Here is a 13258-nt window from a genome sequence, read left to right on the forward strand (position 1 = left end):
GTCACATCCTGTTGGTAAATTTTAAACATTTTGTGATCAATCAATCATTTGGGACATATTTAAGTTGTATTATTTACAGCTGATAAAAATGTGTGTGGTTTGCCCCTGCTTATGAAGGCACCTAGTTCATTCTACATAATTTTGGGATTCATTTCTCCAGATTAATAATACTTCTTAGCTCAGTTGTTACTGGAATCTGCCATCTATACATTTCAACAGGACAATAAAACAGAACTCGAAGCAGATCCCTAAGGAACTGAAAGAGAATGGAAACAGACAGTTGCTTTCAAAAGAATTGAAGACGATATGTTAGAAATTAGGGATGTGCCTGAACCGGCTTGGGCAGCTGCGGGCAGGGCAGAAATTGGGTGCTTTAAAAAGTAGGTAAGCAGGTCCTTACCTGCTCCTCCACTGCCCCACCACTTTCCTAGGCACATTGCTTGCTTTTCATTTGCCATGCATGCTGAAGCTGCACACAGGCTGCTGGGAGCAATGCTGCAGCCGCGCACCAACTTTTGAAAAGCGAAACAGAAAACTGGGAGCACACACAACTCCCAGACCTGGGTAGAACACAATATTTGATTGTGTGAATGACTTATCTGTCTTCTTAGAGGTCATTCACATGACCAGGCGGGCAAGATTGCAGGCCGCTGGTGTCGGGGGAGGCTGGTTGTACTCACTTTCCTTTCAGATGAGTGCTGGTTGTTTCTGGGAGCGCAGACCAGATGAACAGCTCCAGAGGCCAGGATGACGCGAGATAGCTAAGATCACATTTAAAGCCATAAGGACGAGAAATATCACTTTAAAACATGGAATGCAAACATCTTCAGGCAGAGGCGTATCTAGGGGGGAAAGCACCTAGGGCAAGCACTGAAGTTGCGCCCCCTGTCCAAACATCTGACACCCATCTTTCAGATTACTTTACCATAATATCAGCTGAAAAATACAAGTCAAGCTCATTAATCTTTTCGTATTTCAAAAACTATTTAGCAGTGGACGTAGCCAGACCAAAAAATGCTGGAATACTACATATTTCAGTATGCTGGGGCTCATGAAATACCCAAATACTATGCAGAGGTGTACTTGGAAAACTAAACAGAAGTGCCTGTCTAATTCTTTACTATGCATTGTAGCATCACTATTACATATGTTTTAAAAATAAATGGAGAATTTGGCTTTTCCAAGATACTCTGAAAATAATTAAAGGATATACAGAGTAAACTGTGTCACTGCTTGGAATATATTCTAGTCTTTCAGAAAGACAGTTAAAATGAGAGAAAGAGAGCAATAAACTCCCAGTGGGCCTTAATAATAAGGATTTCACACTGATTCAAAAACAAACTCACCATTAATAGCCATATGATTAAGACATCACATTTAACTCTCTTATCACAAGAAGCAAAGTAAGAGCAAATGAATACAATCCTAGCTCATAAGCTTCAGCTCAGTATTCACAAGCCCTGATTCTCTGTGCATAGTGCCAAACTAAATATGTGTACAGTGACATATTACACACACACACACACACATATATATATGTGTGTGTGTGTGTGTGTGTGTGTGTTTTACCTGTAGCCCCTTTGGGGGGCTTCCTAAAGGCTGGGGGGGTCTGCAAAGGTTCTCCCTCCCCACGTTGGCCTCTAGGGCCTTGCAGGGACCATTTGAGCATGTGTCGTGTCCATTAAAAAAATTTTTTTTTAATAGCCGCTAAAAACAAAATGGCCACCATGCATGCTCAAATGGCCTCTGCGAGGCCTGGCCTGGCCTAGGGCCTAACAGAGGCCATTTGAGCATGTGCAGTGGCCATTTTGTTTTTGGCGGCCACTTAATTTTAGAAAATGGCACCCCCCCTTCAAGTGGCGCCCGGGGTATGTGCCCTGCCTGCCTTACCCTAGATACGCCCCTGTCTTCAGGTGATGAATGCTGCATGAGACATCCTATTCTGTGCTGGGCCAGTGTGTTTTCACAGAATATTCATAGAGCTCATTCACATAATCAAAATTAAAAACTGTGTTCTACCCATGTTTGGGAGCTGTGCATGCTCCCAATTTAAAGTTGTGTGGAAGCAAAGTAGGAGGAAAACCTGGGTAGGAGTCATTGTGGGGAAGCAAAATCTGTGTAACTTTTTCTCCTACCTTGCTTCCTCACAAACACTTCTACCCAGGTTCTCCTCTTACCTTGCTTCCACACAATTGAAAATTTGGAACATACACAGCTCTCAAACCCAGGTAGAACAGTTTTTGATTGTGTGAACGACCTCAGTAAGGGATGAGCCAGACCTCTAGTGGTCAGGAAGGAGACTCAATGCTCTGCTGAACTCTTCTCTCCATCTTTGATAAGTTATACAAATGAAGAGAGCAAGGCATGACTGCCATGCTTGTACCAGCTATCTTAATTTCACTGGTTTAGTTCTTTTGCACCAGCAGTTTCTGATAGTTGGGTGCCATGCAACTTTCCAATAAATTGGCCAGCTCTCCAGTGTTTGCAGGGACCTAGCAATATTTTTAGCAGAAACAGCTGCTTTCTAAGAAGCACCTAAGACAGCAGTCTAGATTACATGGATGTCCACAAAACCTTTCCCTGGGTGGTGGTGGGCCTGCAATCCCATACCTACTTACCTGGGAGTAAGCCCCATTGAATTCAATGGGAATTTCTCAATTGAGGAGGGCAAGTTCCCCCCCTCCCCAAATGCCTATGTTCTAAAAAAAAATAGTTAAACTCTCCTAACAGGGCAAAAAGGCACCTGTAATCTGTGGCTCTCTCATATTTAGGAAAGGATTAACAACCCATCCACTCCAACATGGTGTCCTTCCCACCGGCTGTTGCTGATGTCTCTCCAATTTCTTTTTAGACTGAGACTCTTTGGAGTCAATTGGGGATCCATCTGCTCATTCATTTTTCTATATAAACAGATTGGATAACATTTTTGTTGAAAAGCAATATATAACATGTTCAAAAGAATAGTTATTTGTAGAGACTGAGATGCTTTTTTAAAAAAATACTGTTCAAAAGATAATCAGAACACATCAGGATGCAATGAAGAATATTTGTTGCCCTACACAGCCATTTTGGAGTAGCACTTTGTTGTCAGGTATGCATAGCGTGACATCTTTTGTTTGGACTTTCCACCATACAAAATGTCATTCCTAGTTTTGATGACTGAGCAAGTCAGTTTTTCTAAACAAAGCATAATCCAGTATGCAAACTGAGACCTATGAGTAGGTGAGAAATCCTGTCATCTTGTCAGTCCAACCACTACTGGTGGCAGTTTATCTGAAAACAAGCCTGCTAATGACAATTTTGTTCTGAAGAATTTCCCGCCCAGTAATAGTTGTTAACTGCCAATCAAGCAACCTGCAACTGTTTGGGGGTTTTGAATGTTCTGTAGGCTTTGACATGAGGACAGTTGTGGCCTCTGTGGTGATGGACACTGCACTTCCCAACCAGCAAGACTGGTAAGCTACAGGAACGGGTGATGATGTCATAAGCCAATGTGAGCCCCATTCAGTGAAAAGCAGGTACCAGCTTTCACACCATCAGTTCATCCTGGGTTCAACCTTCATAGCCTGCCATGATTTCACAGAAAATGCAACTCTAACAAGTGATTGGGGAGGCACACATTTCTGCCTTGATGTATCCTTCCCCGGTCCAGTGTTGAGCAATATGTTCCAGTCTTATAGGGCAGGTCCACATGACTGCTAGCAGGTCTGTAAGCTGGGAACATGTGGGTAAAATGTCAGGAGGCAAGAGTGCATTCTCCCAGGGGGCGTGACGTCTGAACCCACCTATGTCTGGTTCTCACTCCAGATTCCTGACATTCACCCAACATTCTCTGCCCAAGTTGACATCTACACCGGAAGTTGGGCAGAGAATCTTGGGCTACTGTTGAAAATCCAGCATGAAAACCAGACTTGGGCAAAGTTCAGACATCACACCCTCCAAGAGCTCTCATCTCCTGACATATTCCAGTGTAAGGATCTGTCAACAGTTGTGTGAACTTGCCTACAGTGGTGAAATGCAGTTTCACCACAGAGGCCTAACATGTCTGTATCAGTGACGTAGCAGATGTGCAGGCGCTGCTCTACTACACCCCTGGTCTGTATAAAAAACCGATTGTAGCATGAGGTTTAGCAGGCAAGAACTTACTTCATCAGATATACAGTATATAGAGATGGTTAAGAATGTATATAAACATGGAGTCACCTCTGACTCAAGGCTTCTCTCAGGACTTTCTGTCGCCAGTCTAAAACTAGACCTCCCTCAGGGGCATATCTCAAAGGCTTCTTTTAGACCTTCTGCTCTTGGACCATAGCTAACGATTTATTGTGTACTTTCTCTTATTTGGATTGAGTAGCTAGAAGAACCCATTATACGAAATGATATGCACAGCAAATTGTGCATATCTCCATTCTAAAATGGAGAGCACAATCTTTTCTCTTTTCCATTGACGGAGTACTCTGCCATTTCTCATTGGCGAAGAGTTTCCTTCATAATTAAAGGGGGTTGTTGCAAATTACCAGTACGTAATTTACCAGCTTGCGGTGCGCTACTCTGTCTGCATCACTTGGAAAGAGTTGCTACTTATTCCCTAGATGTTACACAGAAAGGTTTCAGAAAGCTTTCCTGACAGGTTTCATCTCGGTTAGAAACACTGACTTGGTTGTGGGCTTGCGGTTAAGCGCAATGAACTGCATGACAAGCACAACTTTTTTTTTTAATACAGGAGTGAAGGAAATCAGGAAACAACTGGTAGTGTTGTGAGATGTTCACTGTGAGATGTTGCCTTCAGCCTTGAAAGTCCAGGCTTTCTGAAATGGAAAGAGAGAGAAAGCCCTCTGTGCTCACCTTTCTTTTCCTCCGTAGATGACAACGGAAACCCCATGCAAGCTTCCTCTTGTACATCAGTCACTGGGTCCTATGGTGACTGAAACATGTACTCATCACTCAAAAATAGCGCTTACATCATTACTCACTGAGGATATTTCCTACTATCTTCACTGCGGCCACATTAAAAATTGGCAATATTGAAAAGAAAGATGCATCATCATTTAACAAATAACTGTTATAACATGCTACTGTATGCTTGGAGATACCTAAAATGATTAAGAACAAATGTTGAACTCAGGGGGCGGAGCTTAGGCTAATTTAAAATATACTAATATCCAACCTTCATAAGCATGGTAATTTATAATGAAAGTTGGGTAGCAGTACCTTTTCAAATGAATCCTGTTGAGACTGAGTAATCTAGGAAGAGATTTAGAAAAGCCTAGGAAGTAAGCTATATTCTGGCAATGGTGGACTCTTTTTCTCCTCTTTTTTATGTTTGTTAACCTATGATAACATCTCTAGGGAAATATTAAAGACAGAGGTGTTTCAATAAGATATAGATATAGATAACCACTTAAGTGGTGCAGTGGGGAAATGCTTGACTAACAAGCAGAAGGTTGCCAGTTTGAATCCCCACTGGTATGTTTCCCAGACTATGGGAAACACCTATATCGGGCAGCAGCGATAGAGGAAGATGCTGAAAGGCATCATCTCATACTGCGTGGAAGGAGGCAATGGTAAACTCCTCCTGTATTCTAGCAAAGAAACCCACAGGGCTCTGTGGGCTCCAACAGTTGAAACTGACTTGACAGCACACTTTACCTTTATAGATATAGATATAGATATAGATATAGATATAGATATAGATATAGATATAGATATAGATATAGATATATAAACTGTTCTGTTCAGGATCATTTTGGAAAATAACAATAACAACAGTAAAATCTACTTAGAGCTATCCAAAGTCTTGATTAAATAGATGTGTCTTGAGAGCACTTCTAAAAGTTGCGAGAGATGCTCTTCTGGCCAGATCAAGCTCATTCCAGAACCTTGGGTGGAAAGTATAACAGTTGTATGTGCATAAAGTAATTAATTGTTTAGCAGTTTAGAATCCTATGGGGTGTTGGAGAAAGGTTAAAAAAAATGTTTAAAATTGCCTGCTTGCCCATTTCTTTTGTGGGTTGGGTGGTGGGTAGCACCCAGCATGCCCTACCACCCACCCAACTGTAGTGTCCTTAGGAGCTGGCCATGGGGAACAAGGGGGTGTTTTGAGTTTCCCCATTGTTCCCTATGGACAATACACTTGGAACGTTTCAAGTTGTTTCATCAAAACAGTCAGTTCAGCCGCTGGTGCAACAAAACATTCTGGCCACTTTGGGTTTCATTTCAAGCTCAAAACAAAATGCAAAATCCATTTTGTGCACATCCCTAGCTGACTTCCCACATAAGGCAAGGCAGGCAGTCTGCTGTGTCCATGTAAACACGGCCAACAGTGTTGCAGAACAGCCCTGTTCAATTCCAGTGTAAAGTTGTGCAAATGCAGTTGCATGATGTGACACCCATTGACATTATTGGGCATCACCCTGCACAACTGTGTTTGCACAACTTTATACCAGAAGGAAACAGCACTGTCTTGCAAAACACAGTTAGCAGTGTTTCCACCAACGCAGCAGTCCACGTGGTGCTCTAACTGGCAAAACAATCTTTAAAACCTTAGAGACCAGTTGGTGCCTACAGAGGCGCTCTTATGACCGGACCATGGAGCTTTGGCCCAGTCCTCTGCACTTGGGAGAAACTTCCCAACTCTCCCTAGTACCCCTCCCTCCATGATGCGCCAGCCCAGCAAGTTGTGTGCGTGAGGTGTGCTGGTGGTGGCCATCTGCACAGGCCACTGCCGCAGTAGAGGACAGACAGGCCGGGGGCCTCAGTCGGACTTGGAGAGTACGGGGCTAGCAGCAGGGCTGCGCACGCTGTGTGCTGAGCTCAGCTGCCTGGTTGCCTGTGCGCCCCAGCCCCTCTCTCTGCCTGGCTGCCTCGTAGGCTAGCCTAAGCCATCCACCCACATGACACAGGAACACACGCTGCTGCCCAGCCCTGCACGCACTACTGCAAGGAGGGATGGGAGGGAGCGGCGATGCAACCAACCAACCCATGAGAAGAGAAGAGCTGGGAGAAGAAGGGGCCGGCCATCATCAGGGGCACCGCCTGAGCCTGGCACTCTCTCTGCTCGACTCCACCACCACAGCAGAGCCGGGGCCAGACACTTGGCGGCAGCTGCTGCCACTCAAGTGCGTGTGTGACGAGGCCAATAGGAGAGAAATGTTACTTGTTGCAATTCAACATCGGGAGGGAGCAGCAGGAACACACATGCAGAGCAACTCCAAGCAATTGGCTGAAGGGGCAAGATTTGACCAAGAGGGAGAGAACAAAAGATGGAGAGCAATAGAAATGACGGTTGCACCAAGGTCCTCCTCACTTTTGTAACTCTTGGGTCCTAGCACTCCGTTGGTGTGGGAATGGGGGAGGAATCGATCGCTAGATGGAGCTTGGAGGGGTAACTAGTGGTGTTCATAAGGAGAAGGTTGTGGACATATCTCCCGTGGCTGTGAGCACTGTTCCCTCTAACAGGGATTCCCAGATCTTGTTGACTACAACTCCCATAATTCCCAGCCAAAGGCCATTGCAACTGGGAATGCTGGGAGTTGTAGTCAACAACATCTGGGAATCCCTGTTAGAGGGAACACTGGCTGTGAGTGCTGGGGGGAAAGGCGAGAGGAATATTTGCCCTGCCATCCGCAGTGTAGAAAGGGTTTTTTTTTTAAAGGCCAATCAAAAGCAAGAAGGTTTTTGAGTCCCATAGAACACGAAATGTTGTTGGACTACAACTTCTATCACCTCCAAATGCTGCTGTAGTTGGGGATGATGGGAATCATAGTCCAGCAACAACTGGACCCAGAGCTGGGAACCTTGGACTCTGAGTTAGTCAGAGTGTTCAGGATTGCTGAGGCAGAGATTGTCTCATTGTTTCCCCTTCCCCACCCCCACAGCTGGTTTTTCTTTGAAGCAAACGTGATCATGGCAGCTCTAGGGTTTTTGGTGCCCTAGGCGAAGTATGATTTTGGCACACACACTTAATACCGAAGAAAGTGGAGTATGTTTACTTGCTTTTTCATTGAGGAGCCCCAAGAAGCTTCCAAGAAGCTATTTTGCTTTCTCAAAGAATTTGGAAATTGGGAGGGAAAGTCTACTCTCCCTCTCCTTTTGTTTTTAAGATTTTTTTTAAAGCCCACAAAATGTGGTTCTCATTGCAATTCAACACCCACAGGAAAAAATAAAGACTTTAAAACTAACATTACAAAACAGGCTTGCCATACTAAGAAAGAGCTCTTCAGAGGGTCTTAAAGGAGCCCACAACACTCTCTTACACACTAGACAAATGTCTGAGCCACATTCAGGACTAGGAAGTAAGGCAGAGGGGTTACTCTACCAATGGCTGCTACTCCTTGCAGTAGCAGCTTGACTTTCCCCCGTTTGATTTAAATGAGCACTGCAGATTCCAAGAATACTGGATCCTGTGAAGTTTGCAACTCAAAGAGCCAGAGGGGTGTAGTGGTTAGAGTGTGTCCAACTGAGGGAGACCCAAGTTCAAATCCTCATGCATCTATGAAACTATTATTAGATTACTGCTTGGATGGCTAACAACCTATTCCTATGCACATTTACTCAAGAATTGGAACCACAAACTTGAAACTGAGTAAGCCAGTGGGGGATACTCCCAAGCAAGGGATACTCCCAAGACTAACTTTGCATCCTATTTGGCTGCTACTCCATGACACAGCAACACTCTGACTTTGTCCTGGCTTTGATTTAAATGAGTACTGCAGACGACAAGGAGCATTGGCAATGTGGAATTTGCAATTTATAGAGCCAGTGTGGCGTAGTGGTTAGAACTGAGGAGACCCAAGTTCAAATCCTTACTCAGCTATGAAACTCACTGCATGACTCAGCTATGAAATTCTGGTCTGGACTTCAACTGAACCAGGCAACCTGGTTTTGTGCACACCCCTACCCTCTTCCGCTGACCTGCATGTGACCTCTGCTTTAGAGATGGGGGGAGAGTGGGGAAAGAAATATGTGGGATGAGAATAAGTAAATTGTGTGTTGAAATTATATTTGCATAAATATACCTGTTTTGTATTCTTACATTCTTATGAGTTCAGTTGCTGTTTATGCCCTCAAGAATGCATGTGCTAAAAATACTGCCTGTGTCATGGTGTATGTGTGTGTGTGTATGTGTAGGAGGACAATATTTAACATGCAGTGGGGGGAGCTCCAGCAAGGGAGGGGGACTTCCAAAGGCCTTTAGTTCCAGGCTCCAAAATTACCTAGGTGCACCTCTGCTACTATACACTGTAAACATTTTGCATTTAAAGGATAGATACAGATTCCCTATTTTTCAGTAAAACTACATCGATGTTGGGTACTGGTAAGAATCCTAACATTACATAGGCTATACTGACTAGTTTGGACTCTGTATGGACTATCCCAAAGAATGGGGGGAAGTGGAAGAGGGATGGAGGACATGGCAGGGGGAGGGACAAAGATAAGTTTGGTAAGAAAACATGGATTGGGATCAGAAGAGGACACAGGAAACAGTGGGTGACAGTAAAAGACTGATCCAAGTAAGATCAGATGGAGTAGACAAACAGATCCAATCCAAAGAATCGGAACAGGAAGAGTGGGATGAAAATCATCACAAACCCGAATGAATTTGGGGAGGGGAAGCAGGTCAATTCCATCCAAACTTCCAAGGAGGGGGCCAGGAGCACATTGACAATGAACAAGTTTGGATAAGTGGGTTAGGAAAGGTCGGAGAGGAATGGCTTGGTTCTCAGAAGGGAAGGCCACAATCCAAGTTTCCCACTGCAGAGATAGTTTAAGGTGGGGCCATTTTGGGGCTGAGGATCCTGGAGCTGAGAATCGGATTTGAAGGCAGTCCTTGGCTGGCCAGGTGAGCACTACCAATGGAGTGGAGGACCGTTTTGGAATTCTGGTGAGTTCCACAATCGGAGAAGGTGGCTTAAGTGCAGGTGACTATGACTAGTCACTTAGATTTAACGGGATATTGCTTGAATGCCCCAGGAGAGAAAAATTGATCAAAATTATTCCCTTAGTCAATGGAGCTTGCTCTCTGGCTTGTTATAAAACACTGATCATCTCTTTCTATATATATTTCTCTAAGGCATACCCGTTACTAATTGCACAACTGTGGCAGTGCAACACAGGCAATTAGAAATAATGGTTGTACTGTTGTGCAACCAGAGTTGCACAGTGTTTGCGTCTGTGCAAGAGCACACTTGTGCAACTGGATACACGCTGTGTGACAACTTGCACGTAAACTTGCACTGTATATGAACCATTAACTTTAGCAAAGTTTACCTTTTTTCTTTTTAAATGCTAACCAATTTTTAATTAGAAAATATGCATATACAATGCTTGCCAATTTTGCTCCAAAACAGGGCCCCGGGGCCCCGTTTGGGAGCAAAATCACACACCCCACATCTGAAGTCTGATGTGGGGGGGGGGTGTCTGGGGCACAAGGCATGGCCTTTGATTGGTGGCGGCCCGGGTTCTTTGAACCCATTCGCCCAATGGTGGATCCACCCCTGGTCTCCATAACAACCCATGGGAAGAATCTCCCATGATTCTCAGAGCATCCTCAAAGGCCAGTTAATTTGATCAGGGAAGCAGCTTTAGTGGGGAGGATGGTTTACATCAGAGGTTCTCAACCGTGGGTCCCCAGATGATGTTAGACTACAACTCCCATCATCTCCAGTCACAATGACCAAAGTCAAAGAATGATGGGAATTGTAATCCAGCAACATCTGGGGACCCAAGGTTGAGAACTCCTGGTTTACACCTTTCCTCCTTGCCCTGCTCTAAATTATCCCCTAAAGCAAGCTACTATCTGCCCTGCAAAAGCAAATCATTAATACATACCTGTATATAGAGAAACATGCATGTGCCTATAAGGTATCTATAAGCGTTCCTTCATAGGGCAAAATGGAGGGGCAATTATATTGAGGAAAATGGTATGGGAAGAAACAGGTGCATAGGGAGGCCAACGGTGCTCCTCCCCCAGACAAGCCCCCTGCGTCTGACATCAGGGCTGCTCACAAACGGGGCCAGGCACCCTGTTTCCGAGCAAATTCCCAGCTAGTGCCGCATTCACAGGGAGAAGTTAGGGAGACGCCTTCCCAGCCAGGCTGGGTAGCCGGCACAGAGCTAAGCTGCTCAAAATGGGGCTCCTCGGAGGAAGAGCGGGATATAAATCGAATAAATAAATAAATAAATGTTGAAGGGACCACTTTGAACCAAGCAGAAACAAAGCAGGAAACTCCCAACGGGCCAAATCAAATTGGGGACCTCTTCGGATTCCACCCCCCCCCCGGTCAAATTGGTGCTGCTCCTGCACGATCCCTACCTAAGATGACAACCGAAAGCAAATCTGCAAGGACTGTACAATGCTGCCATCTAGTGGAATAAAAAAAATGCATAGTTCTGCATCTTAACAATTTATTCTCACTCTATACAATGTTTATACAATATTTTCTGTACAATAGTTACAAGGTGACATTGGCTCACATAGCGCACTAGCTTACATGCGAGTTGTAACACAGCGTGCATGCAGTTGCATAAGTGCGCTCTTGCCCAGGCACAAACATTGCGCAACTGTGGCAGTGCAACATAGACAATTGGAAATAATGGTTGTACCACCTTAAGTGGCACAGCTGAGAAATGCTTGACTAACAAGCAGAAGGTTGCTGGTTCGATTCCCCACTGGTACTATATTGGGCAGCAGCGATATACGAAGATGCTGAAAGGCATCATCTCATACTGAGCAGGGGGAGGCAGTGTTTGTGTCTGTGCAAGAGCACACTTGCGCAACTGGATGCACGCTGTGTTACAACTTGCATGTAAGCTTGCACTGTATATGAACCATTGACCCTATTTCTTTTTAAATGCTAACCAATTATTAATAAGAAGATATGCACTGGGAATATTTTTAAAATAATCTCATAAATTTAAGTTTCACGATTGCTCGTGTATTTCTAGTCCTTGTTCCTAAAAAATACAGGGAGGAGAGCTGGTCTTGTGATAACAAAAATGAATTGTACCCTTTGCTAAGCAGGGTCTACCCTGGTTTGTATTTGAATGGGAAACTACATGTAAGCCCTGTAAGATATTTCCCTAAGGGGATGGGGCCAGTGTTCCCCCTAACAGGGATTCCCAGATGTTGTTGACTACATGAGAGATAGAGAGGGAGGGAGAGACGTGGATGGATGGATTGCTCAAACCCCACTGATTTGATTTGAGGTACTTAAGCTTTGTTTATAAAATGTAGGGCCAAGCCAGTCAGGTTGGGTTCCCAGAAGAAAAAGCTAAGGTGCGAGGAAATAACTTCTCATCATGTTTCATGAGATATTTTTCCTGGGCAGTGCCAATCCTATCACTAGAATTTCAAAGGACCATAAATTATCCTATCCTGGGCAGTGGCAAAGAGATCTCTTTTCCTGGAAGTTCTAGGCTATAATTCACCCCAACACCCTGATGTAATTTAGTCAAGCATTTTGGAAAAGGGAAATAAAAGCAGAGAGGGTGGTTTGTAGCCTCTCTCCCGGGCACCAGCTGCAAAAGGCTGGTGAAAACCTATCTCATGTACGTTTACTCGGAAGTAAGTCCAACTCAGATCAAGCGGGCATGTTCCTGAGGAAGGATGCATAGGATTGTCTAAGTGATTTGAAATTAAACCCCACTAATTTCAGAGGCATTGACTTCCAAGCCAGTATAGCTCCAGATCCTGGCGACCTAAACAAGAGTTTTGCAAAGTTTATCCTAAAAGTTGCATCCAGCAGATCCCCTGTGGAACTCCAAATGAGTGTAGAATGCTGGTGGTAGGGGGAGATAGGAAGCTCCCCCTTGTTTCTCTATTTCTCTGTCTCTCCCCATTCTGCATGTGTGCAGAGAGCCCCTAAATGGACCAAAAATGGTGAGGGCAGGGGTGGGCAGGGGGTGGGCGGGGGAAAACAGCGATGGAGGTGGCAGGCGGGGGAAGTAAACAGCGGCAGCGGGCGGGAGGGCGAATGGGGGAAGAAAGCGGCATCAGCAGTGGCAGGTGGGTGGAGGAAACTAGAAGCACAGATGCTCTACACCCAGCCCAGCTAGTTATTTTTTATTGTATTAAATTACATTACATTTACAATGCAAATAGTTCCAATAACTCGGACCAAATCTCCTCACACTTAGAGAAACAAGATCTAGTCTTTTAAAAAGAACATCCGTGGGCTCCTAAAGTAAGTAAATCAAAAATCCATTTTTCAATATATGGAGGGTATTCACATTTCCAATTTTGTAGAATAATATGTTT

Source organism: Hemicordylus capensis, chromosome 5 (genome assembly GCF_027244095.1).
Source record: "Hemicordylus capensis ecotype Gifberg chromosome 5, rHemCap1.1.pri, whole genome shotgun sequence".
NCBI lineage: Eukaryota > Metazoa > Chordata > Lepidosauria > Squamata > Cordylidae > Hemicordylus > Hemicordylus capensis.